The sequence below is a fragment of the Falco peregrinus genome, chromosome 7 (assembly GCF_023634155.1).
Source record: "Falco peregrinus isolate bFalPer1 chromosome 7, bFalPer1.pri, whole genome shotgun sequence".
Lineage (NCBI taxonomy): Eukaryota > Metazoa > Chordata > Aves > Falconiformes > Falconidae > Falco > Falco peregrinus.
The window spans coordinates 31040956-31066807 of record NC_073727.1 but is presented as its reverse complement, the minus strand read 5'-3'; the positions used below and the strand labels follow the sequence as shown (position 1 = coordinate 31066807).

The 25852-nt window shown below is 38.8% G+C and overlaps 1 long non-coding RNA gene across 4 annotated transcripts in view; it reads right to left on the bottom strand.

The window, feature by feature from the left end:
- Nucleotides 1–1045: 1045 nt before the first annotated feature.
- LOC114013493 (uncharacterized) overlaps nt 1046–25852 on the bottom strand; it is a 73673-nt gene continuing 48866 nt past the window's right edge. Inside the window, exons 1-6 of one of the 4 annotated variants that reach the window (XR_003556500.2) lie at nt 16296–16523; nt 9561–9682; nt 7515–8904; nt 6782–6862; nt 4762–4853; nt 1048–2038 (exon numbers count right to left, since the gene is read on the bottom strand). This is a non-coding gene — a long non-coding RNA (uncharacterized LOC114013493). Of the gene's footprint in view, nt 2920–4761; nt 4854–6781; nt 8905–9560; nt 9683–16295; nt 16524–25852 lie in introns of those variants that run through there. The other 3 variants (XR_003556498.2, XR_003556497.2, XR_008748240.1) reach the window with 3 other exon arrangements.

The window sequence follows — 25852 nt, the reverse complement described above, 5'->3', positions numbered from 1 at the left end:
TTCTAATTTTTCTGAAACTTTCTCAGATTTGGAAGGATTGTTCTTTTTCAACTACTGTCTCAACCTTCCCAAAATTAATAGTAATGATGATAATATTAATAATAATAATAATGTGAAGCAGAGATAAGTGTTTTTACTAACCATCAGCAATTACATGATGACTTTAAGTAATGCAACACCAGATGCAACATCGCATAGTCCTGATAATCACAGATTTGCATGTGTACCTCCTTGCTCAGGAGATATTAAGCCCATTTAAGTATCAAGAAAAATTCTTGCTTTAACTATCCACTGCTGGTGAAGTAAATCACTGACAAGTCCTCTTGATGGTCTTCAAAGAATAGAATACAAATATTATAGTAAAATATTGTGTCTTATGAAAAAAGGTTAAAAATAGTGTTACAGAATATGGGTTTAATTGATGTGGATTTGTGGTATTTGCAGAACACTTAAGGAAGCCAGGCATTTCCCTAGGGACATAAGATGTCCTCAGGTTTTGGTTTTGTTTATTCAAGGGATTTTAACTTATCCCACAGGTACAGCCAACAGCATTCCAGAAGGGGCCAGTGAGGTCTCTGCTAAGGGTAGGTGAAAGTTTTCAAGCAAAACTATATTTTGACTAAAAATGAAGTTTTCATATAAAGACAAAACTTTTTAAAGTTGTCCCTCTTCCCAAAACTGTGAAGAAAACCTCACTCTGAAATGAACAAGTAGCTTCCTGCAGTGTTTCATTAAGGCCTAGTTCAATGTCAAACATACCCTGGTGAACTGCAGTGCTGGACATGTCCACCCTGCAGACAGATCCACCCCCTAATGCTGCTGTTGGCTACCCTCAGCAGCTGTGTGCCTCCCCTCATGAGTGGTGATGGCCAGTAAGGGAGAGCAGTAATAATAAACGCAGTCTTACAGTGGAAAAGGGCTCTGAGAAGGAAGCAAAATCTTGCAGCTCCTGAACCAAACACAGGCCAACTCTGAGATCACCTGAACAAAAAGCTCTGAGCCAGTTCAAGCGCCTAAATGCATCAGTTAAGTTAGGTGGGCAAACTAGTTTATTAAAATTTCTCAAAAGATAAATGGTTAGAAAATAAAAGTTATTTTCAGCAATATCTCATCCAAAAATTTACAGCCATTACATAAGTGCTAACTGTAAATGAAGTATGAAAATCAGTTCTTTCAGTAGATAGCAGAATACATCATTGTTAGTGACACAGCCCACTTAACAGATCTTAGTACTGTTGGTCCTCAGTCCAGCTAGACCAGGGTATAAAAGATCTTAGTGTGCCAGGCTAAGGCCATATTTCCCCACCACTTCTGCAACATTGACTTTTAAAATCTTTTGAAAATCTGACCCTGAAATAACAGTTGAAAACCTAGCTTTGAACCTTTTGAATCCTATTGTCTTACAAGACTTGGATTTTGCAGTAAATACCATGTATACAACAGCTTTACTATAAAAATTTCATAATCATGATTTTCTACCAGTCCAGACATAAACTGAAAAGGGACACACAGGCTGGATCATGTTGAGAACAAAGGAATTTCTGTCAGTGCTTCAACAGGACTGAGCTGAGTAACAAATCTCAAAAATTATGGATACAACTGTAAGTCTTTCTACTGCATCTTTACACTAAGTTCTAAGTAGTACTCTCTTCATCCCCATGTCCTTTTTGATATAAACACTGTGGCCAAAACAATACCAGTACATCATTAAAAATGTTTTATATGAATCTGAGGTTGACAATACATTTTATTGGAGTATACAGGGTTTTTTTAGCATCAGACTCTGCGGACAAGTCTTCAGGTATGTCAGAAACAAGCAAACATTATTAAGTATTTTTTAAAGACATAATTACAATGACTACTACTCTTCCACTGACTCGAAATCAGAAAAAAAGCCAGGTTGCTGCTGCTGTGTAATTGCTGGATTGTGTTTCCTACTGGCTTCGGTGGGTTTTCATCACTTAAAGTATTTGTTAATAGTTTAAGAAATGCAGTGATTCTTTTCCACGGCATGATCCAAGTGAAGACTGCATGAGCTCTTTGGAAAGAAAAATATATTAGCAAGTAAACTCTCAAATATAACATAACACTTAGAAACAGCAGAGAAATGTTAAATTAGTATTCTTTTTTAGTCAGTGTTAAAGAAAAGAAATATTTAACAGAATAGATTAATGAGAATGTACCAAGCTATAAATGCTAGATGTCAGCCCACGTTTCACTTCAGGGATTGAACATTTTCCTTTGTTTACAATTCTGCCTTCTCATTTACCTGAAATAACGTTGGTAACAAAACACCAATCCCAGTTGCTAACAGCTGACAGAGGGCTGTTTATGACCAATGCCTAATTTTCTTTTTTTTTCTCTCTTTCTTTTTAGTTTTCAGGATTCAAGGAACTTCTATATTAGCTAAAGAACAAAAAACAGTTTATTTCTGAGGTTTTCTCTGCTACAATTTCTTTTCCTCAAATCAGATTGGAAAAATGGCTTGTAGATACTCTGTTATTGCTTTATTTTCTAATGCATCATATCATACTGGGTTATAGAGGGTATCGTTCAAATTAAATTTACTCCTGAGAGATGCAATAACTTTCAATCAAACCGCAGGTACTCAGCGTCCTCCAGAAACAGGCCTATAACACAGTATGAATGAATGGGGGTGAGCACAAGCACTGGAAGACAACAGATCCAATCAGCTAGAGAAGAACAAATTACCATTGCTTGACGCAAATAGTTACAGTCTTAGAAAAACTACCTTGATAGCTGAATAACTCACAAATTATGTGCGTTCCCAGGAAAAAACATTTCTGAGAACACAACTCCTTAGAAATGGTCCTGTAAGGAAATGATGTCTGCTTTCCAGGTCCAGGTTCAAATGGCCCACATTCAGAAATGCCCAAATACTGTTTTAATGTTATTACACTAGGCATCAAGAATAATAAACAATTAGGAAATAATCTTTAGCAAAATGTACATAGGCTATTAGGCAGCTTTCAAGCTTCTTCTGACTGGCTGCCTCTCACCCACCGTATCTAGACACAGAAAGAGCAGGTAAGAAGAAAAATCAGAGAAGTACAAAAAACCAGCATACAAAACCCACACTAGGAGAGAAACCCTTTGTGATTAAGTGTGCCTGCACATGGGCTAAAGCTCCTCCCACTGAACATTCAAATCACCTGTGTCCAGAGTTCTTCCAGGAGCAAGATGCACTTTAGAGCCGTTCCCACTGCTGACCCCAAGTTGCCTTCAATTAATAAAAAAACCCTGGCTACTAAAAGCATCTAATAGCACTGTCTTAAAGTCCACCCCATCTAAATGGCCTGCTTAACTCTTAAACTGCAAGGGCCTCTTACTAACAGGGTTAAGATGCTCATTGTCATGACTTTGTCTCAGCTGATCACTCATACAGGGCAAATTAAAGCAACTGCAAAATATTCAGCTGCAGTAGTTGTGAGAAATAGCATGCTTTGAAACAGTTGTTTTCTAAAGCTGAGACAAGATAATTGTGAAGAGTCTGCTTTGAAGAAATGAAGGTGTTTTCTGAAAACTTTTCATCTCAGGCTAATACTTAATTGCTCATAAAAACATATGCTCAGTGATCCCATATTAGATACTTCATTGTTTACGCTCAGGCTGGCTTTGGATGGTGTTTTAACTGCCTGTGAAAACTGTCATTTTTATAGGGGCTGGACCATTACAAACCTTCATTATTTGTCCTCTGAAAAGAAAAAGATATAATTGCTTAAAGCAATCATCATATGCTGATATATATCGGAATGTCTGGAAAATAGATAATTTCAAGGTAATACATAAGGTGTCCACAATCTGCTGGGGACCATTCTTTTAGTGCTGCTTTGTCACACAAAAAGGTATCTATTGCTCCTTTGGATGATCCCAAGGTTTTTGGCTTGAGCCTAGTGCCTGGTAGGGTATTTCATATTTTTATTATTCTCAGCTAGAAAAATTGCTTCCTAACATCCTTTTTTGTATCTGTTGATACTCAATTTACATCATCAGTATGGGCTGGAGAAAACAGTTCTGACTGGTGTTCTGTGCCACTTAAATTTATATTGGCTTGTATTACATATGTCATTACTGCTTTTCTAAGCTCCACTATTTTTTTCTTAGGTCCTTTTAGCCCTAAAATCAATTTATTTCCCCTGAAAAAATGAAAAAAAGCCCTCCATGTAGCAAGAAGTTCATTGATCTAAGTATGAGTCAGCAAAAGATGAAATTAAGAATTATTATTTATGATTTAGACTAGATGTGATCTAAAAATTGTACTAAGAATTTATATACTTGTTCTTTAGAAGGGCTGTGATCCGTATCCCCAGTGCTACAAACGTTAGGAGTCTTGTAGAAATTTGTATGTATGAATAATTCTATATGCAAGAGTATGCCATAGAATTTGCTGGAAATACACATTCATGTGTAAAGTTAATAGAGCTACTCAGGAATGTAAATTTACTTATATGCATCATTAGTTGCAGGCCAGGAAGATAATGCTACATATTCCAGTCCATATAATGACAATTTGCTCATCTAGTACATGCTGTATACTTCAGTACAGTATATCTGGGTTACTTTTGACAAGAATAGGAATATTAATCATAATTAGTCAGCACAGAATTAACAAGTCTTACAAGAAACATTAGTTTCTGTTGCTCTGAATTTCGTGCTTGATTATATCATAAAACAGTTACTGCCTCAACAGAGACTTAGATTTTTATCGAACTAGCTCCTCTAAAAACAAATACAACTCACCTTCCTACAGTAAATCCTGATGAATTCAGCAAGATACACACACAATAAGCTTCTGGAAGACAGAAATGGTCCCTTACTATACATCTGAGGACCTGCCAGTGCAAGAAAGCTACCTATTAATGGAGTCTACAGTAAAAATGATAGGCAATAAAAAGGAAAAAATATGATAGCTATATAAGTTGCTCATGAAACAAAACAATTTAAATGAGAATTATTTCTCATTGTAAGTACAGAAATATATTTTTTTTCTCTGAATCTATATATGTATATAGAGACAGAGGGATGCATATTCTCACTTTAAAATACCTTGTATTAAATTCTGTGTATAAAGTCCAAGACAATTCACTTCCTGCAAGGTTAACATTTTATACCTCAATTCATGGCACCCATTTCTGCATTTAATGAGCAAAGCTCACGGAGCTAAAAATAGCTCCTTTCATTGCTTATTAACTCCATTTAACTAAATACGAGCAACCTCATTTTCCATTCCAGACAAAAGATATGGGTATTTAGCACCTCTGGAAGAGGGAGAGGGAGCCCAATTCTTCTTGAATTAATGTATGCATATTTTTAATATGTACCATGCATGTAAAGCACATCTACTGACTTTGAGAAAAGTTGGGGATATTCAATATGAAGAAATCTGACCATGCTTACACACTATTCAGTGTAAGAAATCAGGAATGTCTGCCTGGAAATCTATTAGCTCAAATAGGTTTTTATACATGCCTCTTTTGACCTAAGGATGAACCCTTCAATAATTGTTTTGTTTTCTTTTCTTTTATAAGCTATCTTGCTAGTAGTTGAATACTACCTTACTTATGTCCCAGGAGAACACTATACCAACTTAGCTGAGTGTTGTTTTAAAGCTAAAGTGATGAGGGAAATCCAGTAGCCTTAACCTTTATTCTAACCCTCACTTAATTTCAACTGCCTAGGGTCAAATGAAAGTAGAGATTATAAAATGTAGCAATGATCTTATAGACTCTGAAGTAACATGACTTTTGTAATTAAAGTGGTATTACTGTGCAGTGATCCGGCTTTATTTTACACTCCAGAATAGCCTCTAAGCTTGCGATACCAACTCTGTTCTTTTGGCACACAAGCACAAATATTTCTGCAGTTTGCCAGGTTTATCAGGTGAGACTGAGAAACATCTGCAATGCACTGGTTTTGTAGCCTTAGCAAATGGTTGCTGTTGGTAAGATGTGCAACATATGCCTGTTTAATGATTCACTCCTCAATTTCAGCTTTCTGGGAATGCTGTAAATTTTACTCACCAGCCCACAGACCAAATCCTGCCTCATGAGCAACAGGTACACACAGTCAAGCAGCATGAATCTGCCAGAGGTGCAAAGAACGAGTCAGCTTTTTTGGAGCCAATCCATAATGCTGGATTCCAAGACTTAGGTTATGCTGCACCATGCCATATCTCCCCTGATTTAAGCCACTGCCATAACATTTGCCCACATGTGATAATTCCAACACGTTTGTCACTCAGCCTTATCACTCAACACATTTCTCAGTGAACTTCCCTAATGGACAATATCCTTCTCTCCTAGTAATATTTCATTATTCACTTTGTAAGCATATCCATTGCTGGGCAATTGCTGCACCATTTCATTCCTATTTGGTTAGGAAATGTCAGAAGCAAACCTCAAGTACAGCTAACTAAAAAACAATTTCTTCATGAGGCCCAAAAAGCCTTGGAAACTCCAGCCAGCTGTAAAGGGTAAAACATGATTTGCTCAACTGGATAGTATTTCTGCCAGTGTTGGATGTGCTACAGTCAAACATCAACGGCTACAATAGTAAAATATTTATTTTAACTAAATGAATAGATAAATGTAGCAAAAGGTCTTGAAGTCTAATCTTTTCCACTGCACAAGTGGGAGGTGGGAAAACAGTGCAGATCGGTACACGAAAGACAGCACAAAACAGTAATCACACTAGTTAGCAGTAACTCATTTGGAAAATGCAAAAACAGGCAGTGCACATCAATGGTAATTTAAATACTTACAGTTTGAAGGATGCAGGAGGTTGTGGACATCCATGCTAGGAAGATCTGCAGATCCATGAACACTGGGAACATCTACTGGCACTGTTGGAAAGAGACACACATACACAGAGAGGACACCATTAAAAGTCATTTTCCAGTTCAATAGCTCTACTGTGGGGATGAAAGCCAAAGATGTACCAGAGCTGGATGTGTTTCTTTCTATAGAGCACTGCACTCTGCTGCACAGACATACCTTGTGCAGCATTTGATAAATCATATCTGAGCTGTAGTTGATCAAGCCTTGGGACTGCAAGACACTAATGTCCCAACAGGCTTTCTGAAGGACAAAGGCAGTAAAGATAATGCCATCACTTAGGTATTAGGAAATCAAACACACATGGATGCCTTTCATAGGTGTGTGTCTAGAGGATGGCTGTCCATCTAGATGAGGTTCTTCCTTGCAACCCATACACTGACCAGTGTCTTTCGCCTTGGGGAGCCTTACACTCTCCTTAGGAGCAATTTAGAGCAAGACAGACCCCTTGTTCCCAGATGACCTCTCTATGGAAGCAAGTATCTTAGAGTCAATCTGTTCAGACCAGACACCAGTACAATCTCCAGGCAAGAGATGCTGCAAACACTGCCCTCCCTGCAAGCCAAACTCCATGGCTGGCAACACAGGGTAAGAGGTAAGTCAGAAGGAGACATAAGTGAATACTCATAAGGCTGAAACACATCTTCTGCTTAAGAAAACCTTTTCTCCTTCCCAGCATCTCAGCTCTGAGTCATGTTGCCGTGACACAGTGTATGGCTTGCTCAAAATGCTCTTTCCTCACTTCGTATCTTTGAAGCAACGGGGTTGGAGGTGACCATAATTATTCACCAGAGCTGGTGTTTTGCACATTTAGAGCTGGCTTTGAATAGTTGCAAATTCTTGTGAATATGTCATGCTTATTTCCTCTAGAAAAGCCTGTTAACTATAAACACAGTCTGTAAATATACATTACACGCAGAGACAAACTACCGAAAGAAAGGAGAGCACAACAGCTAACAAGCTTTAGGACAAAAATCATTTACAGAAACATGAACTATCATTTGAACAACAGTACCTTAATGCATTTCATTAATAGCTAAGAAAATCTGGCAACCACTTAAGCTCCAACTCTATCACCTTGATTACTATGGCCACTAGCCTCTCTCATTTTCCAGTTTACAAGGGAGACACTGGTGTCCTAGCCATCCTGACATATTTCCCTGTTGAATGCTGTTTTAAAATAAAGTGCTGGGATTCCTGTCAGCCCCAGCTCCAAGTCCCCCACCAGTGCCTCCCTGGCTCCTGCACCTGACTCCCGGCTGCCCAGCAGAGCATGACATTTGCCTTCCCATACTTAGCTGGGGAGAAGACAGGAGGAAAACCAAAACACCAGCAGCCTTTTGTCTGTGCAGATCCCAGTTACAGTCCCTGTGGATGGCCTGCAACTCCTCAGAGGTTTTATGTGAACCCTGGATATGACAAAGGGCAAGAGAGGGGAACACACAACAAAGCAGCATGAATAATTCTGGAGGAAGTCAGAAGTCTAAGAATAAAGACTAAGCAATAGAAAACAGAAGGGAGGAGAATATTAATTAAATTTAAAGCAGGTTTCTGGTGCACCAACGAGTCACTGTTCAGTTATGTCATTGTAATTGATGGCAATAAAACCACTATTATCCCCACCTACAAAATAAAAGCAAGATTGAATTCTTCAGTCTAAAGATGCAGTCATGCAGATAGAGGCCAGTAAAGACTAGGAGGACACAGGGTGAAGTAAGAACAGCAAAGATCCAAGATGAAATATCCATGAGAAATAGGTTTGAATGCAGAAGGCGTCCAAAAAGGAGGAGGAATATAGGATGATCTCTTTCACTTGGACTCTAACCCCAAGACAGCCCCTGCTCTGCCCCCTGCACTGAGACTGTGTTGTGTAATCTCTTATATACCGCACACCGTGCTGAAAAAAGCCAGTGGTCCCAAGACATGGGAGTGGAGTGCAAGCCTTTATACAATTCATGAGGAGTGTCTTCATGTTTTTTCTATAGCACAGAGGAATGAGGATGCAGTTCTTCTCCTTGCAGATAACCACTTGCATGTCCTTTGCAGAAAACTGAGGAAGGAAAAGATAAAACCTGTCCGTATATTCAAGCATCTTGCTCAAATATAAAGGTTGAATGAGGTAGCATCTGCTCACTGCCCCACTGCAGGCAGCAACCAGTTCTTGCTGTCTTTTTTACCAGGCTCAGCCTGACAGGACATCCTGGACTGCACGTACCAGGCATGTGGTTCTGCTGACTCCAGAAAGTCCCCATTCAATCTCATATCTACAAAATTCTCACAGACTTCTCCTTCCGTATGCCTTGTATTATCTCCTACTAAAGCTCTGCTTTAAATAAATGCACTACTATGAGCAACTGAATTTAGAAAGTCACTATAAAACCCCCCAAAGATTTTACTTAAGGCAAAATCATTAGCTTACTAAAAGCGTTAGAGGTGACCTCTGACATAAAATGTAATGTGGCACTAAAAGGGTTAGTATATAAAGATACATTCAAATCCAACGCATGATAATAATTCAGAAATTGGCAGTCATTTTCCAAACCTCTTGTGCAGAATATAGCTATTATTTCTGTGGCTATCTCTTTAAGAAGGTGAGTTAGAAGTAGGAGATCTCTCAAGAGAAGTTATAATAAATCTTTACTGACTTGTCTTTTAAGCAGGAAGAAAAAAATCCACCTATGAAAAGACTTTAAGGCAAAATGTTACCTGACTTTAGATTCAAACTTCTTATTTATTAGAAGAGATGTACAGTTGTCTCCAGGTGCTTCATGTTACTTGTTCTGAGCAGAGGAAGTAGTGATGTTACTCCAGGGGAAATATTTTTCACTCTGGAAAATAAGATCACTCTGTTGATCTTAAAATATAATGTAGTATAAATACACAAAGTCGTGTCAATCAGACAGGTACTATTCTAAGATATAAATCACGCATTCATGATACACGTACAGAGTAGTGCCATACAGGCATTGAAAAGACAATCTGATGAGCAGTATCTGATTTGCAATAGATAAGTTCAATTCATTACGATTCCTCTTTGGGAACTGAGGTGTCAGCATCTACACTGAACCCCTGAAAGGGAGCAAGATTTTCCTGGTTTGGTTTGCTTTATGTTGTTGCACTAAGCTCTTTTGTTGTTACTGTAAGCTTTTTTGTTGTTACAGTAAGCTCTTTGGGGTTTTGTTTTATAACTAGCTCCTTCAACCTTCCAGAACAAAGACAATTTTTATGCAGAAACACATGATCAACTTACATAGCAAAATAGAAAGCTCAAGATTTACTGCATTTGTTTCTAAACGTATTCCAGGAAATTGTCTGGAGAACTTTGATCTCTAACAGGTCTGTTGGTTTTGCTAATAAAAAAATCAAACATAGAAACAAAATACACAGCAGCTGAGATTCCAAGACTCCACAGATTTTTAAATATACCTGTCATTTCATTCATCACTGAAAATTATCTCCCAAAATTATAGGCACCCATATAGGAACTACTAGAAGCTTTGTGTCCAGAACAGGAGTTGAAACACTCACGGAAAATCCACCAGTACAAAGGAAATGGGATAAAAGCTGTTTCCTAGTCACACATAAAATCCATAGCCAAAATAATAAAATACTTTCCCACCAGTCACATGGAAACTAAGCCTTCTATTAATTTTTCTATACCACTGACAGGCCCAAGATGGAATTTTCCACTTCGTAACAGTAGGGTTGAACAAAGAACTGATACAAACTGGTCCTAGAAAACAAAATGACACTGCAGCTTTCCAGTGAACAGAAATAAAAGACCAGATGCTGATCCCAGGCAGATGATGCAGGCATGCACAGTAGCAGGTTTCTGAAGAGCACAGCAACTTCCGCCAGGTACTGAAGAGTAGGTTTTACCAAAATGGCCAACAACACCCAAGGTCCCAAGTGAACCACCTACCAGGAAAGCTGTACTTACAGTTCCACCTTGCTAGAAGGTGTAACTTCACTGTCATTTAAAAGGAAAGGAGCCAGGGACATAGAAAGGGAGCTCTGCTTCCTTAGAGGTGAAGACTGATGAATTTAGGCAAGAGACAGACCTGAAATTGCTTTCTGTGAGATTAAGAAACTCATTTTATAAAGTAAATCATGATTTATTCTATTCCTGACTAATAACCAGGTGCCTTAGTGTGCTGAATAAGACTCTGGTCTGCATCTACTTGAATACTTGCCCAAGACAAGTTTTTTTCCAATAACAAGTATAAGTCATCCCAAGGAAATTACAACTCTACATTGGCAATTTAATAGATTCATCTCATATAAAACTTAGAATCTTTCAAGCCTCTTGTTCAGTTCATCCCGTGCTTTTGGGTTCACATACTTGAGTAGAAAAATAATGGAGGAATGGGAAACTGTAAATACCTTTGAATGTTATTAAAAGTTATTTGAGTAAAAACATATAAAACATGCAAATCAATAAAGGCAAATGCAAACCATTACCCTAACATAGGAACAATCATGTGCATAATTATGAAATAGAGAATTGCCATCTAAACAGAAACACTGTCAAAATGGGCCTACAGCATTAGAAGGTTTAGGAACTGCCCAGAGTCACCATTATCATTTCACTACCCTGTCAGACCGCTTATTTGTAAAAAGGAGCTTCTTTTATTCAAGCCTCCCACACACCTCAGAAAGGCTATGGCTCAGCCAACACATCATTGTGTCCTTTTGCCTACCAAACTCAAGAAAGAAATTAATCAGAAAGTGTCCAAAGACAACAACAAAACAAAATAAAGCAAACAAACAAAAAAACCCAACAAGAACAAAAAAAGTAAAAATAAAAGGTGGAGAAAATAGATCCCTGAAGAAAAAAAGGAAAAGCTGAAGTTCAGTTTACTGAGTCAGGGATTAAAAAAGACACGGTAACAATTTTCAGATATTTAGAAGATAAACGTTCTTTCTATACACAGGTTAAAGGAAAGTAAATAATGGGTTTAAATTAAGAAAAGAAGATGTAAGGTAAACACAAGGAGGGGGAAATATCTGTAATTAGAAGGATAACTAGGCAATAGAATAGAGGAGCACTTAGGAAGGTGACTGACCCACTTGACTGGGATTCTTTTAAGAACAGAGTATGCAAACATCTATGAGAAAGGCTCTCAGTATAACTGAATCTGTCTCAATAAAAGGACAGACTACAGGACCTCTGAAGGACCCTTCTAGTCATATTTATCATGATTATATCATTTTACAGTTTGGGGACACAGCTTTCACATTTTTAATGTAATAGAGACATTGGAGATAAGCAACTGTTATACATAGGGATGGATCATATACTCCCTGTTCTTGGAAGGATTAGCTGTTATTTGCGAGAAACATGAGTCAAATAAATCTGCTCTTAAAGTGAGTGAAAGCAGTGGTTGCTACTGCCCACAAAGCCAGCTACACACATAACACTGGTCAGAAATTGAGCTATGTGGAGGAACAAACAGGCATATTCACTGTGGACATACTGCAGACTGAGCGATCTGATCGCTGTTTGCAGAAGCTGTCATTACACAACCAAAGCCTAAAATGTCAGAATGCCAGATCCATAAACACAGAGGGTGGCAGGAGGTCTCACTGGCAGGGACGCATTTATGGAGTCCAGAAACAAAATTAAGAGCTTTTCTAACAGAAAGCAGGCTGTAAAAGAGGCAGAAAGGGGCGGGGAGAAGGAAAGCTCAGATTATTAAGCAAGGAAACTACTTTCTCTTACCCAGTTCTACTGTACTAGGAGGACCAGAGTTTTGTAAATTACTATTCTATCAAGAAATCACCTGACCTTCCCTCCCCCTTACAAAAACCAAAACCTTCAAGAGTCCAAATACAGCCAAAGGAGTTACGTTAAAAGAACCTATCATATATATATAGAAAACAAACATGAAAAAAACTGGCTGCAAAGCTGATATTGGAGCAAAGCTCTCCATTTGTCTCAGAAGTCAAACACATGATTTTAAGGAAAACAGGAGCTCTGTATTTAGCTTCAATTCATTCAGGTTAATAAGGTCATGTTGAGTTTAACTGAATGCAAACATGCATTTAAAATTAGACCTATACTTATATTTTTTTACTCAGTCATCATATAATGGGTGAAAATGGGCTTGGAAATATATCTTAACCTCACTATTTATCTGTCAGCTATTTGGTTTTTTAATGTCTCAAACAATGCAGTAGGCCAATATTTATATTCCTTGCTGAATCAGGACCTAAATAGGCTTTTTTCTTTACAATCAAGTTCTATTTGTGTGTTAGCAATTCACTTCTGAAGGGTTAAGTCCATATATAAATCTGCAAAGACTTAATTGTATTATTCTGAAATGAAAGAGACTGAAAGCAGGAAAAAAACTGAACTGCAGGAAGAGAACATTTGTACAAAGAGTGATGTGTTCACCACAGTTTCTTTAATCTCATTTTCTGATATTTCAGACAGTTTGAACAAGTGATTTCATTGCTTATGACCCAGCTTCTTTTCCTGTTAATCCTCCACCAAAAATATAATGCTTTCTTGTGTCAGTTGAGGTCCCTGCCATGCAAATGAACATAAATGTTACAAAGTCATCATTAAGACTACACTTAAAGAGCAACAGCGAAAGTAAAAAAGAGCTACAAAGAAAATTCCTATTAAAAAAAAAAAAAAAAACCACAACAAAAACATTTGGACAACTGGATATCCTGGGTATCTCCCTTTTCACTTCAGTAAATCAGGATTCAAATATAACTCATTTATTCTAACGCAATACAGAATCACTTAGTTTGAATCAATAGGGTTATTATCAATTTACATGAATGTAAGGAAGATCAGAATTTCGCTTTTATGTATCCATTTGTTTTTGCTAGGTATTACTAATGGCCCCTTTTGCACATATTTGATATTTCATCCATTTTACTGAATGAGGAATTTAGAGAGAAGCAAAGGTTTTGGTGAGGAAAATAATTTTTTAAAATTTGAGTCTTGGGTGTTCAAAAAGAAGAAACTTTTATTTGTGTGGTTCCTGGAGATGACTTCTACTATTAGGCAGCACACCTGTCTTTCCTAAAAGCAAGTTAATTCCCTTGAGAGCAAAGCTATGGTCTTCCCATCATTTCCCACATTCCCTCATCATAACTGCAGAAAGACCATTTTCAAATTATCAAACAGCAGCACCACAGCGGGCAGTGTACTGTGCCAGAATGATTGTTTGAAGGAAAAAGTACCACCATCACTGTAACCTGGCTGAATTTCATATTATGATAATAATAACAGTATGGATATCTTGGTGAGGCAGATCCAAAAGTATAAAATCTAAAAAAAAAAAAAGAAAATAACCACAACACTTAGGATTATGTCCAAAACAATATAAATATCACTGAGCAGATTTTCCACTTTCCATATGCAGTGTTTTTAGAATACTGTTCTCTAGTGATTTTTTTAAAGCTTCATCCTGGAGTTATTCTGTAGAAAAAGAATGAAATAGGTCTTCAAGTGTATCCTTTAAGTCATCCTTTCTGACAACTTAAAGACAGCTTTGAACCAAACTTGGAAGGCAACTGCAGTGAGACATGAGTTTCATCAGAAGTCATATATGAATTCATATATTCATCATATATGACAATAGTCAGTGCAGTGTAGAGAGGGAGAGGCCAAAATCGAATTTAGGATGGAAAACTGATTAGGAGGAGCTGGGTGAAATGTTGGTAGTAGCAGGTAGAAGGGAGTAATGAGGAAAAATCATAAGCAGTGCTGCTCAGAGGAAGCAAAGGAGTAGGAAATGGAGGAAGCAGTACTTCAGAGTGAGGAGTGGGATGGAGTAAGCCCACATCCCCTGCCATGGTCTAATACTGTGGGGAAACTAAGAAAAAAGGTGTAAAAGCAATTAGGTAACCTTCCAACCAACAGAGTTCAGATCTCAGACCCACAAAGTAGCAGACAGGAGATGATGGAGGGGGCTGACCTCTTTGTTTTGAATAAGGGTGAAGGAACTTCTGGAGAATGCAAGAGAAGGAAACCAGCTGAGCACAAGGCAAAGGGAGGAAATGCAAGAGCACTGCAATGGTGGCAGTGATGAGAGGGAAAGGGAAGCCGCAGGAAGAAAAAGGAGCTAGAGGGGAAAGGAGCAGGGAAATGCAGGGGACAGAATATGGTGAGTTGTAGACAAGCACAGCTGCAAATAAACCAAGTGAGTACAGCTGTAAGAAAAATTTGCTCAGCTCCCCTCCAGGAAAATGGCAAGTATTGCCTTCCACCCACACATACATCCCCGCTAGGACAAAATGGCGTGTGTAGCATCACAAGGACAACACGCTCTTCCACAGCCATCAAAGACTGCACAGAAATTTCTGCAGAATAAGTGCTTTCAAAGCAGACTTAGCAGTTCATACATTTAAGCTGATCTTGACTTTATTTAGCATTTCCATAGTGCTCAGCATATTCAAATCACAGTGCAACACTGCTCACTTTGCAATGGCAGGCGCAAGGCAAGTAGGGTCTGCTGTGAAGAGCACAGAGCACTGACTGGCTTATGCTGCAGCTCTGAACAAGAAGCACATTATGTGAGCCCCAGCTCTTTATGTTTACTTTAAATGCACTTAAATTCACTTTAAATGCAAGTCCAGCTATCACCTTTTTGATGAATGGATAAGCCTTTATTTTTGCATAATCGACGTGTCCATTTACTTTAGTTTAAGCAACTGTAATGCTAAAAAAGCACCTCCCACTGAAAGCATTTGCCACTCCCATCACAACATTTTGTCCTCAGAAATGGCACCAAGCTTTTTTAGCAGTGCTGGGAGTCCTCCACTTGCTCCTGTCTCAGGCCACTACCTAACTTTTCTTATTGGACAAAGCTGTCTTCATAAAGCTAATATCCTGCAGCATGTCACTCTATTCATTTTGGTGTCCTTTATCTTTTTTATTACCTACCTATCGATTTTTCTGCCGAGACCTTTTCATGATTGATCTGTTACAACTTTATTAGAAACTGTTCACTTACAGAAGGTTGGGGGGTGAGGGGGGGTTTGTCACATTTACTCCCAATGTAATTAAACTGACAGCAGTGGCTTTATCCCAAGAGAAAAATTGGCTGTGTACATTCACAGTAAATAATGAATTCTAAAATTACTCAGTTGTTTCCATACCTCTTGTTTCTCCTTTAGAGAGTTAAGGTCTATATCAAGCCATGCATCCTGGTCTTGTACACATCTTTTAGTATCAGGAGATATCAACAATAATTACATCAGGATCTATGAGTTAATTTTATTTAAAATATTCTGATCATTAATCTAGATCAGACATGGTTTTGAATCACAGGTAGGTTGAATTGCTGGCATAGTAGCTATGCAAGAAACGTTTGTTAGCTAAATCCCTTATCTGCATTTCCTTCATTAAATGTTGTTACAAAGGCAACAAAAATCATAGGAATGTGAAGTCACTTATAATTACAGTCTTTCTATACTTACCTTATCACACATTTCACTCTTCTGTTTCTTCTGTACTGTGGGGGGGTCTTGCCACCTCCCTTTGTTATCTCCAGTCCATGAGAAGTTGGTTTATTACACCATTTCAGAATTAAATAATATGTTTTCCTCTAACTCATGTGTTGTGTTCAGCTCCTCAACCTTTTATTGTGTCCTGTCTGTTCTTCATAATCACTGTTCTCTTTTCCTTTCTGGAAATGAGCCATGACTCTGCCCAGCTTTGAATCTTCAAACCGGTTTCCACCTGAAAGTCTAAATAAACACTGCCAATTCTTCTTCATTGTATTATTTAATGCTAGGGCTCGCCCCTGGGATTTTTCTGAGCGAAATGACTCCATGTCTATATTTTTTTTACAAATGTGAGCTGTGAGAGGACAAATTTGAAAGGACAAAGGGAACTCTTTATCCTTCATAGCAGCAAGAAAATTCAGGCAGTTATAAAGTCTGACTGGTTGCAAATATTTAAGGAATATTGTATCCATTTAATAGGCAGATCTAGGTACCCATCTCCTAGGTACAGGCACTTGGAGATAGTATGGATAAATTTTAGGGCATACATCACATTTTCTGTGGGCATCAGCTATGTAAATAGGGAAAAACTCTAGCAATGGAAGAACTTAACCAGGAAAATAACCTGAGATGACCACGGGCACAGCAAAAATCAGTGTTACGCTGGATTGCAGTGCTGCAGCACCCAATCCACATCATATCACGCTATGAAAATGTTCTTTTTGTCACCGTAAGCTGGTCAGTCCTTCACTGACATCACCAGGTAATGGTGAGCAGTCAGCAGGCACCTCTGCTCACTTTAAACTGTTGCTCCTGTGACTTTACTAATCTAGCTAAAACCAGATGATACAAAGCTTTCACGGCCTCCAAAGGCACTGTATGGATGTGAAAACCCAACACAAAAATGTCAGCAGTAAGACTGTTTTGGTTTATGCCAGTTTGTGTTTATAAGGTGCCAAGGAAACTAAGTGTTGTGGTTATAAAAAGTGTCATGCAAAGTGTCCTCTAAAGTCTGCAGCTGGGAAAAATGCAGAAAGGCAAAGCATCTGCTGCAAAATTATTTCCTAAAGGGCAACTCAGGAAACATAATGATGTAAAATTTTCTAGTTTAGGCAATGTCCATGCAAATAGAATGGGAATAACCCTTTATGGTCATCATGAACTAAATTGTGGAAGTGCTTATCAAAAACGTAAACCCATCAAACTCTGCATAAAGTATGGCTCACATACAGCAAGCCCAGTTCTCAGGTAAACAGTGGTGGTGAATCACTGCAGGCAGACCAGAGGTTAAACTTCCTAACACAAGCCACCTTCCTAACACAAGCCACCTTCCAACTAACTCTGAGGAACACCAGTAAAATGCAACATCTGTTTGTAAGTAATTTGCCCGGGGGGGGGGGGGGGGGGGGGGGGGCGGGGGGCGGGGAATGCAGTTCAGGGAATAAGTAAGTACTCAGATGCAAATGCTATGCCTAGTTATTCCTTTGCCTCATGACTTGCTTTTGTCACACATGCTCAAAATACTTTGTTTTTAATATTTCTAGCCCCTGGGGAAAGACATATTATGTTTCATTTCCTTCCCTTTTGCTCAACTGTACATCCACATTTAGGGTTCTGCTTCTGCTTCATCTGTATCTTCCAGCAAGTTGTTACTATTTTTTAAAATGGGAAAGCCTGGGGGACAGGGAAATTGTGCCAGGACCTATATTCTGTTAACACAGGTTCTGTAAACTTGCAGGTATATAGCACAGCAGATTGTTGACATCTTCACTGCACCCTTCCAACAGAAAAAATGAATTAATCCTTTTTATCCCTTAGAAACCATCCACAGAGTGTTGCAATCTGCAGTCTCATCTTCCACACTGGGGATCTTTTCTTCGCTATCTGGATTAGGGAGAGATACAATGTACCCATCTGTTTAAATGTGGTTCTGATTAATATGCTGTCAGCCACCTTGAAAACACTCAGATATTAACTCGCTAATGTGCAGCTTGAACTAACTAATGAGTGCATTTACACACTCGTGCAAGTGTGTCCATAGGCGTGAGTCGATATGTGCGTGCAAGTGTGTGTGCCAACAAGGGATTCTCATGCGTGTGCCAACAAGGGATTGTCACATACGGCACAGCAGAGGAGGCACCGACCGTCAGGTGAACCAGGAGGGAGTCCCCCTGGGTCACACTTCAACTTGTGTTCCTCTGGAGCCACAACAGCAGCAGCAGTAATTCTCTGTGATGAGGTTTTAGATTTGTCATGTCTGCACCCACTGATGTAGAAATTATGAAAGTGGCACCAGGAGCAATGATGGAAGGATAATTAAAAAATAATTAACAAGAATAATTTCCAAGGGGCCAAGGGACAAAAGCTTTTATTTCATCAGCTGGTGTAACTGATTAAATAGGTACACGATACTGCTGCAAAAATATCCCTTTTTTAAAATTGAGAGGAGGGAAGGTGTAGAGGGGATAATTACCAATTACTTTCTTTCTTTTGTTCTTTTGTCAGACTAACTAACTTGCATGACTAAGTAGTTTACTCCAAGACAAGCAGTTAACAAATCACCTACCCAGACTCTGAAGAGTAGCTCTGGCAGCCCAATGGTATCTGATGGAGAACACAGCTCCACAGATAAAAAGGAAAGAGAAGCAGCAGAACAATAGACTCTCTGCACTTCAATGCCACTGGGTGGGGGGGGTCTGATGGGGGGAGGGGAGGAAGCCTTACTCCATCTCCCATCAGCTATCACACTGCTCCTCTCATCTGAAATTATTTATTGCTTCATAAAAGAGGAGGAGAAAAATTTTGTGATTCGTTTTTGTTTCTGAAAATAAGATTACACCCTATCTCTAAGAATACACACCATAAGACTTGCTTTCAGCCAGTCACATCTTCCTAGCTGCTGATTGTCTTCCCCCAGCAGCGGCAGCGTTCCACCTTATCTAGTAGTTTCCTGCTGCTGGTCAAGGTTGCTGCAATGTATGTAGTACCAGAAGACTGTCCAGTTGAGAATAAATCCCACAATAAGAGAATAAATCCCAGTGACCTCATGCATTCCTCTAAAAATAATCCAGCATCTTTCATTTGAGCATTTTAGCTCTTGTACCTTCTCTCTTGCAAGTCTTGTGGCCACCACTGCAGTTCCTGCATGTGGGTGGGAGCCTGCTGCCAACCTTATCATGACCAGGACCTGCTTCTTCTGGCTTAGATTAAGAATCAAGAGAGCAGATTGTTTCCAGGGTAGTTTCAAGCCCTAAATCTGCTGCCTTCCCTTGAAGGTACATTGACCTCTGGTTCCAGGCAGCTCCCTGTTCTTGACACTCCCTTGTATCTGGCCCCTGCTAGAAATGTGATCAAAATGATACCAATAGCAAAATGATTCACAGTAGCCTAAAACATAAAACAAGCCTGAGAAGAAGCCTTCTGTTATTAAAATACCTCACAAAGAAAGAACTGAAATCCCAGGTCAGCATCTGACCTGCAGATTTCATGCCAGATTTCCAAGCCAGTACAGCATGAACACATTTCTGGGAAGCATCCAAGCCTTTGAATACTTTTCTAGACCTTTCAAGTTCACCAAGCATTAATGACTGTATGAAAAATGCAAATTAAGTACCATATGTGAATGCAGAATTAAAGCCTTATAGAGAACAATGTGGGAATATACATTCCAGATGCATTTCTGCTTGGAAGCTAAAAGAAGAGCAGCTTTCAAGATTTTGCCAGGTTCCCCCATTGTAATTCTCTCCTCTCTTTTGAACGACTCTCTATGTAAATGATGACAGGGCAGTTAAGCACAGTGATTGTTAAATGCTTCCTACTGTTCAGTGCAGTTTTTATCAGAGGTTTTCAAATTCAGTATCTTTATCTGTACTGCCTTTCAGTCAGTGCTAAGTGCCTGCTTCTCACCAGTCCTAACAAATATCTCTTCTGTAAGTTTGATCTTCCTGCTGTCACAAGAATTATACATTGTAAAAGCCAAGCTTCTAGCGGGGGAGAAGTGGATCCGTGCCAGATGCATACTAATTTCTTGTACTCAGTCCTGTTTTCTTCAGTTCAGGGAGCAGAAGCAAGTTACGTGGCACTGCACCAAGGGCCAAGGTCTTGCCTACACGAGGCTGGACAGTCTTACAATCACAGCGACGTTCCCCCAGTGCCCCCACAATACAGAACATTCCAATGAAACATATTACCAGCAAGTACTCAGGAGTGATCACATCACTCCTGCAGATTGCACTTGGCCAAGCAAGGTTAATTGACATATTAGTCTCTATACACATAGGCTTTGCAGTGACAAGCATTTCCAAAAGAGAACATGACGTTCCAGAAGTCCTTATTCTCCACATAAGCTGTGCTGTTTTCAAGATATCAAATTTCTTTTTTTTTTTCTAATCACCATTCTTCTCCACACAACAGAAATTCTCATATCATTTGTGTCACCTCTGATAACGCGTAGCCCAAAAGGAGATGGCACGAATGCTGCCGTGACAGGGGACACCATTAAACTCCAACTAAGACTCGCCCAGAGCAAATCTATTCCATACCCCGCTTACAAACATGCAAAACTCTTCACATTAGTACCCTGCCAGAATAAATCGGAGTTCAGAGATGTTAGGAAAAAATGGAACACTAACAAATATCAGCAGGCACTACAAAGCCATTTTCTGAAGCAAAGCTCAAAAGTCATCCTTTCATTCATATGCATATATGAAATTCCCTGAAGTGTACAGTACTTTGGCAGAGGCTTGCACAGTGCTATCTCCCCTAGCACACGGCACTCCTGCTCTTCCTCAGAACCTGGAGCAGGCTACAGGTACATTTAACTTCTTTACCTCCTATCACCCCTTCAGTCTGAAAATCCACATATGTATCAGAAAAATACCAAGAGCTGCTTACTCAAAAAAATTTTCAAGACTACACTTCCTGTAGTTCTCTGCCCAGTAAAATCTACCAAAATGTAGCTCAAATAACCTATGGAGCTGGCTGGTGCAGATGGAATGTCTCAGCTGCTGATGCAGCACTTGCAAGTAATGGTGGAGTATCTACAAACATCTTGTGAAACACCAGTCAGTTAACTTTCAGGCTCACTGGCACCACACACTGAAGAGGGAGCTTCTGGCTATGGTAGATTTCTAAACACAGGTGGGCATGTTGTAACTTGTACTAAGTTAACTAAAAATAGATTTGAACTCTCTGTAAAAAATGAAATATTATGCCACTTTTATAATCAAATGTTTCTGAAATATTGGAATACTTTCATTTGATATTTTCAAAAACACCAAAGTTTTTACTTCTTCCTTTAAAAACCTGAAAATTTTGCTAAAATAGTTTTGATTAAAACAACAACAAAACCAGCATTTAATTCTGCTCCAAATTAAACTTTTCAGGGAGGGAGGGGTATCAAACAAGACATGACACAGAATACTTTCCATGGTTTTGATTCTGTCTCTGAAAAACTGTGTGTTGTTACCAAAAATCATAACAAGGAAAACTCCCCAAACGAAACGATAGTTCAGAAAGCCTGCCCGGCACTGCAATAAACCAATGTCAGCTTTCTAAACCATCATTTGGTTTGGAAAGTTTTCCTGGTTATGATTTTCGGTAACAGAATTTGGTGACCCAGATGGGACATGCTCTCTGGAATCTCAATGGACCAGAAGAATTGTGAGGACTCCAAGCATGCACCGGAGTATTTGTGGGGAGGCCCTCTGATTTCCTGGCCAAGTAAGTTTCTGGGACAGTTCTCTGGGATATTAACAACATTGGTCATAAATACTTAGGTTGCTTACAAACAGGTTGTATTGGAGAGTGGGTTATAGTTCCCCTGGTATGTCTGAGTTATATATGCATTGTTAAGCTATCAGTGTTGTGGGTAGGAGTCCTACCAGTGGGCTGCAGTCCCACTGGGACATTTGAAGTACACAGCTGTGTAAGTCTGTTTGCTATTACAGGGTCTCCTAGGGTCCGGATTTTGGGTATTGGTAAATTGAAACTTTGTTGGTTATTGTTTACCAGATTTTGTCTCTATTGGATTTTGTTTGCTGGATTTTTTTCTGTTGGACTTTTTAAAGTATTGGGTATTTGTGATTTTAAAAACTTTCTAACATGGGAACTGGATATTCTACTGGGGAGCGGGGCAGGGGATGTGAGTGGTATGGGGTGTAGGCAGTTCTTAAGAGTTCTCCATTGGGCTGTATATTAAGATATTGGAGCAGGTTTGGGGGTGACCCTTTCACTCAGAAAAAAATTGGTAGAATATTGTAATCACTCATAGCTCTTGTATACCTTAGATGATCAGGAGAGATGGCCTAAGAACAGAAGTAAGAATTATAATACAATATTGTAAATAATGTTGTTTTGTATATGCAAAGGAAAATGAATACCCATATTTGGATCTGGGTTTTTTTTTTGCCTTGAGAAATTATCATGAAATGAGAAAGAAATATAAATTGATTATATTTGACTCTGATGTATCGATGATGATGGAGTATGATAAGAAATTGCCTCAGTTTTGTTCTGCTTGTAGTATTGGGAAAAGGTGTTTGAAAATGAAGAACGAAGAAGAGGATGTGCAATTGATGGTTTCAGGATAGTGTTGTTGATGATAGGGAGAGATTTTTGCCTAAGGAAAAAGAATGGTGTTGGAGAAAGCTAGGGAAGAGAATGAGAGGATAAATGACTTTTACTGCTTTGTTTGGGGGGCAGTCAACACCAGATATAAGAAGAAAGTTGTAAAAAGTAGATGGTATGTCTGAAACGTCGATATCTGAGTTGATAGAAATTGCTTATAAGGTTTATCATAACAGAGAGGAATTGGGGGGGGGGGGGGGGAGGAAGATAAACAGAAAGAAAAAGAAACAAAATGCTGCAATTTTGGCAGCTGCATTTATCCAAGGCCAAACCTCATCTTGGGGAAGAGGTTTCCCAAGAGGATGAGAGTGGGGAAGAGGACAAAGAACAGGAGGAAATAGAAAGAATAAAATTCCTCTGGGGAAGTATCAGTGCATGATTTGCAAGGAAAAATGACACTGGAAAAATGAATGTCCAAAGAAACAGTCAATTAATAAGGATACCCGTGTCTGCATTCATTCCAGAGGCAGACCTGCTTAAGATTGGTACAGAAGATTCAGGCTGACGGGGAGTGGGGGTGAGCTTAGAGGCATCTCCAGCAGATCCCCTGGTGCCAGTAAAGCTGGAGAATTAAACTATAGGTTTCTTGATAGATACAGGAGCAACTATTCTATAGTAACTAGTTGTAAGGGGCTTCTCAGTAAATTTAATATGCCAGTTGTTGGGATTAATGGAAAGAGACAATTCAAGCTATTTTTGAAACTAATGGAATATCAGATTGGAGATGAGTCCTTGTATATGCCAGAATGCCCTATACCTCTCTTAGGCTGGGATTTACTTTGTAAACTACAGGCCCAAATAATGTGAATAATGTGGGGGGGGGGTAAAATTCCATTCAGTTGCATATCCCACCAGAAAACACTCGGAAGGCACAAATATATGTGCTGCAAGGGGAACAATGAAGTGAACCAGAAATCTAAGAAATCCCGGATGCTGTATTTCTGTTGATATGGGCTACTGAAGTATTGGGAGAAGCTAACACCACACTGATAAAGGTAGAATTAAAACAAAACTCCAAATTAGTAAACAAAAAAACAAAACAAAAAAAGAAAACAGAAAGAAAGAAAGAAGGAAAGAAGGAAAGAAGGAAAGAAGGAAAGAAGGAAAGAAAGAAAGAAAGGAAGAAAGGAAGAAAGGAAGAAAGAAAGAAAGAAAGAAAGAAAGAAAGAAAGAAGGAAAGAAAGAAGGAAAGAAAGAAAGAAAGAAGCAAAACTGTAACCTGTGAAAATGGGAGCAAAAATTGGTTTAGAGACCTGGATTTGTACCACATGCTGTGATCTCAGTGCTGGAACAACAAGGACATCACTGGTTATCACCTAGTAGAATGATCCAGTGTCAAGCAGCATTATTGAAACTGGACAATGTAAGTTTAAAAGTAACAACCTCTTTGAATCCTGGTACTTTATTACTGGTATCTGATGATATAAATGCAGAGCATGAGTGTGTACTAACTATTGAATAGGTCTTTTCCAGTAGGCCACATCTGAAGGATATTCCTTTGGAAAATCTAGAGTGGGCTCTTCATGCTGGAGAACGACAGTCTGGATATGCATTGGTGACTTTGGAGTATTGAATCAGAACCTAGCCATCAAATAATTCAGCACAAAAAACTGAATTAATTGCCCTTACTAGAGCTTTGACATTGTCACAGGATAAACAAGTCAATATGTATACTGGCTCTAAATATGCTTTTAGAGTGACACATGCACATGGGGCAATGTGGAAAGAAAGAGAACTCACAAGGGTCACCTGTTAAGCACGGATCAGAAATATTGAAATTATTAGAAGTGGTTCAGAAACCTAAGGAGTTGGCTGTAATTCATTGTAAGGCTCACCGGCCTGGGCATACTGAAATCATTCAAGGGGATTGTAAGGCAGATGAAATAGCGAAGAGAACAGCCAATAAAACAATGGGAGCCGTGATTCCTCAAAATGTAATGAGAACTGAAGAGCCCAAATATAATAAAAAGGAGAATGAATTCACCAAGATGTTAAAATGTATAAGGACTTCAGACAGATGATGGGTAATATCTACTGGACAATGTTTATTAACAGCTCTCATAATGTAGAAGTTGCTACAGCAGACACACGAAGTAGTTTACATGGGAGCAGATGCTATAATCACAAGCGTTAGGAGATATAGGGCCAAAGATGCAAAGCTATGCTGATCAAATAGTAAACCGACATGTAATATGTTGTAAATTATTCTAAAGTGGAATTAAGATCTCCCCACTTGGAGAGGTACAAAAAGGGAATATTCCAGGAGAATACTGACAGATTGATTTTTCTGAATTACCAAAATGCAATAATTATAAATTTATTTTGGTACTGGTAGATATCTTTTCGTAATGGCCTGAAGCTTTCCCATGTTAAACCAATTGAGCTCTAGGTTACAAATAAATTATTTAATGAGATTATGCAAAGATTTGTAATTCCAAGTGGGATCTAACCGAACAGAAGCCCACACTTTATAGCAGAAGTAATACAGACAATTTCTGCCCTTTAAGGAATAAAATGGGATTTACATACACCTTGGAAATCCCAGTCTAGTGGGAAAGTAGAAAGGATTAATAGATCTTTAAAAAAAGTTAGCTAAATTGTGTCAAGAAACTAATTTAAAATGGATAGATGTTTTACCTACCACTTTAATGAGAATTAGAATCACCCCAAAAGTTAGGAAAAGGTAAGCCTGTTTGAGGTATTATATGGAAGACCTTATGCTGTAAATTTAATAGGAACGGAAGACCAAACTTGTATTTCTGGCGATTGGGTGTTCACTGAATATATATTGTCTTTGGGAAAGACTCTTTCCTCATTGTACAGGTATATTCAACAGAGAGCACCTGTACCATTGGATGTGCTGGTACATTCTTTCCAACCCAGAGATCAAGTGTATCAGAGAA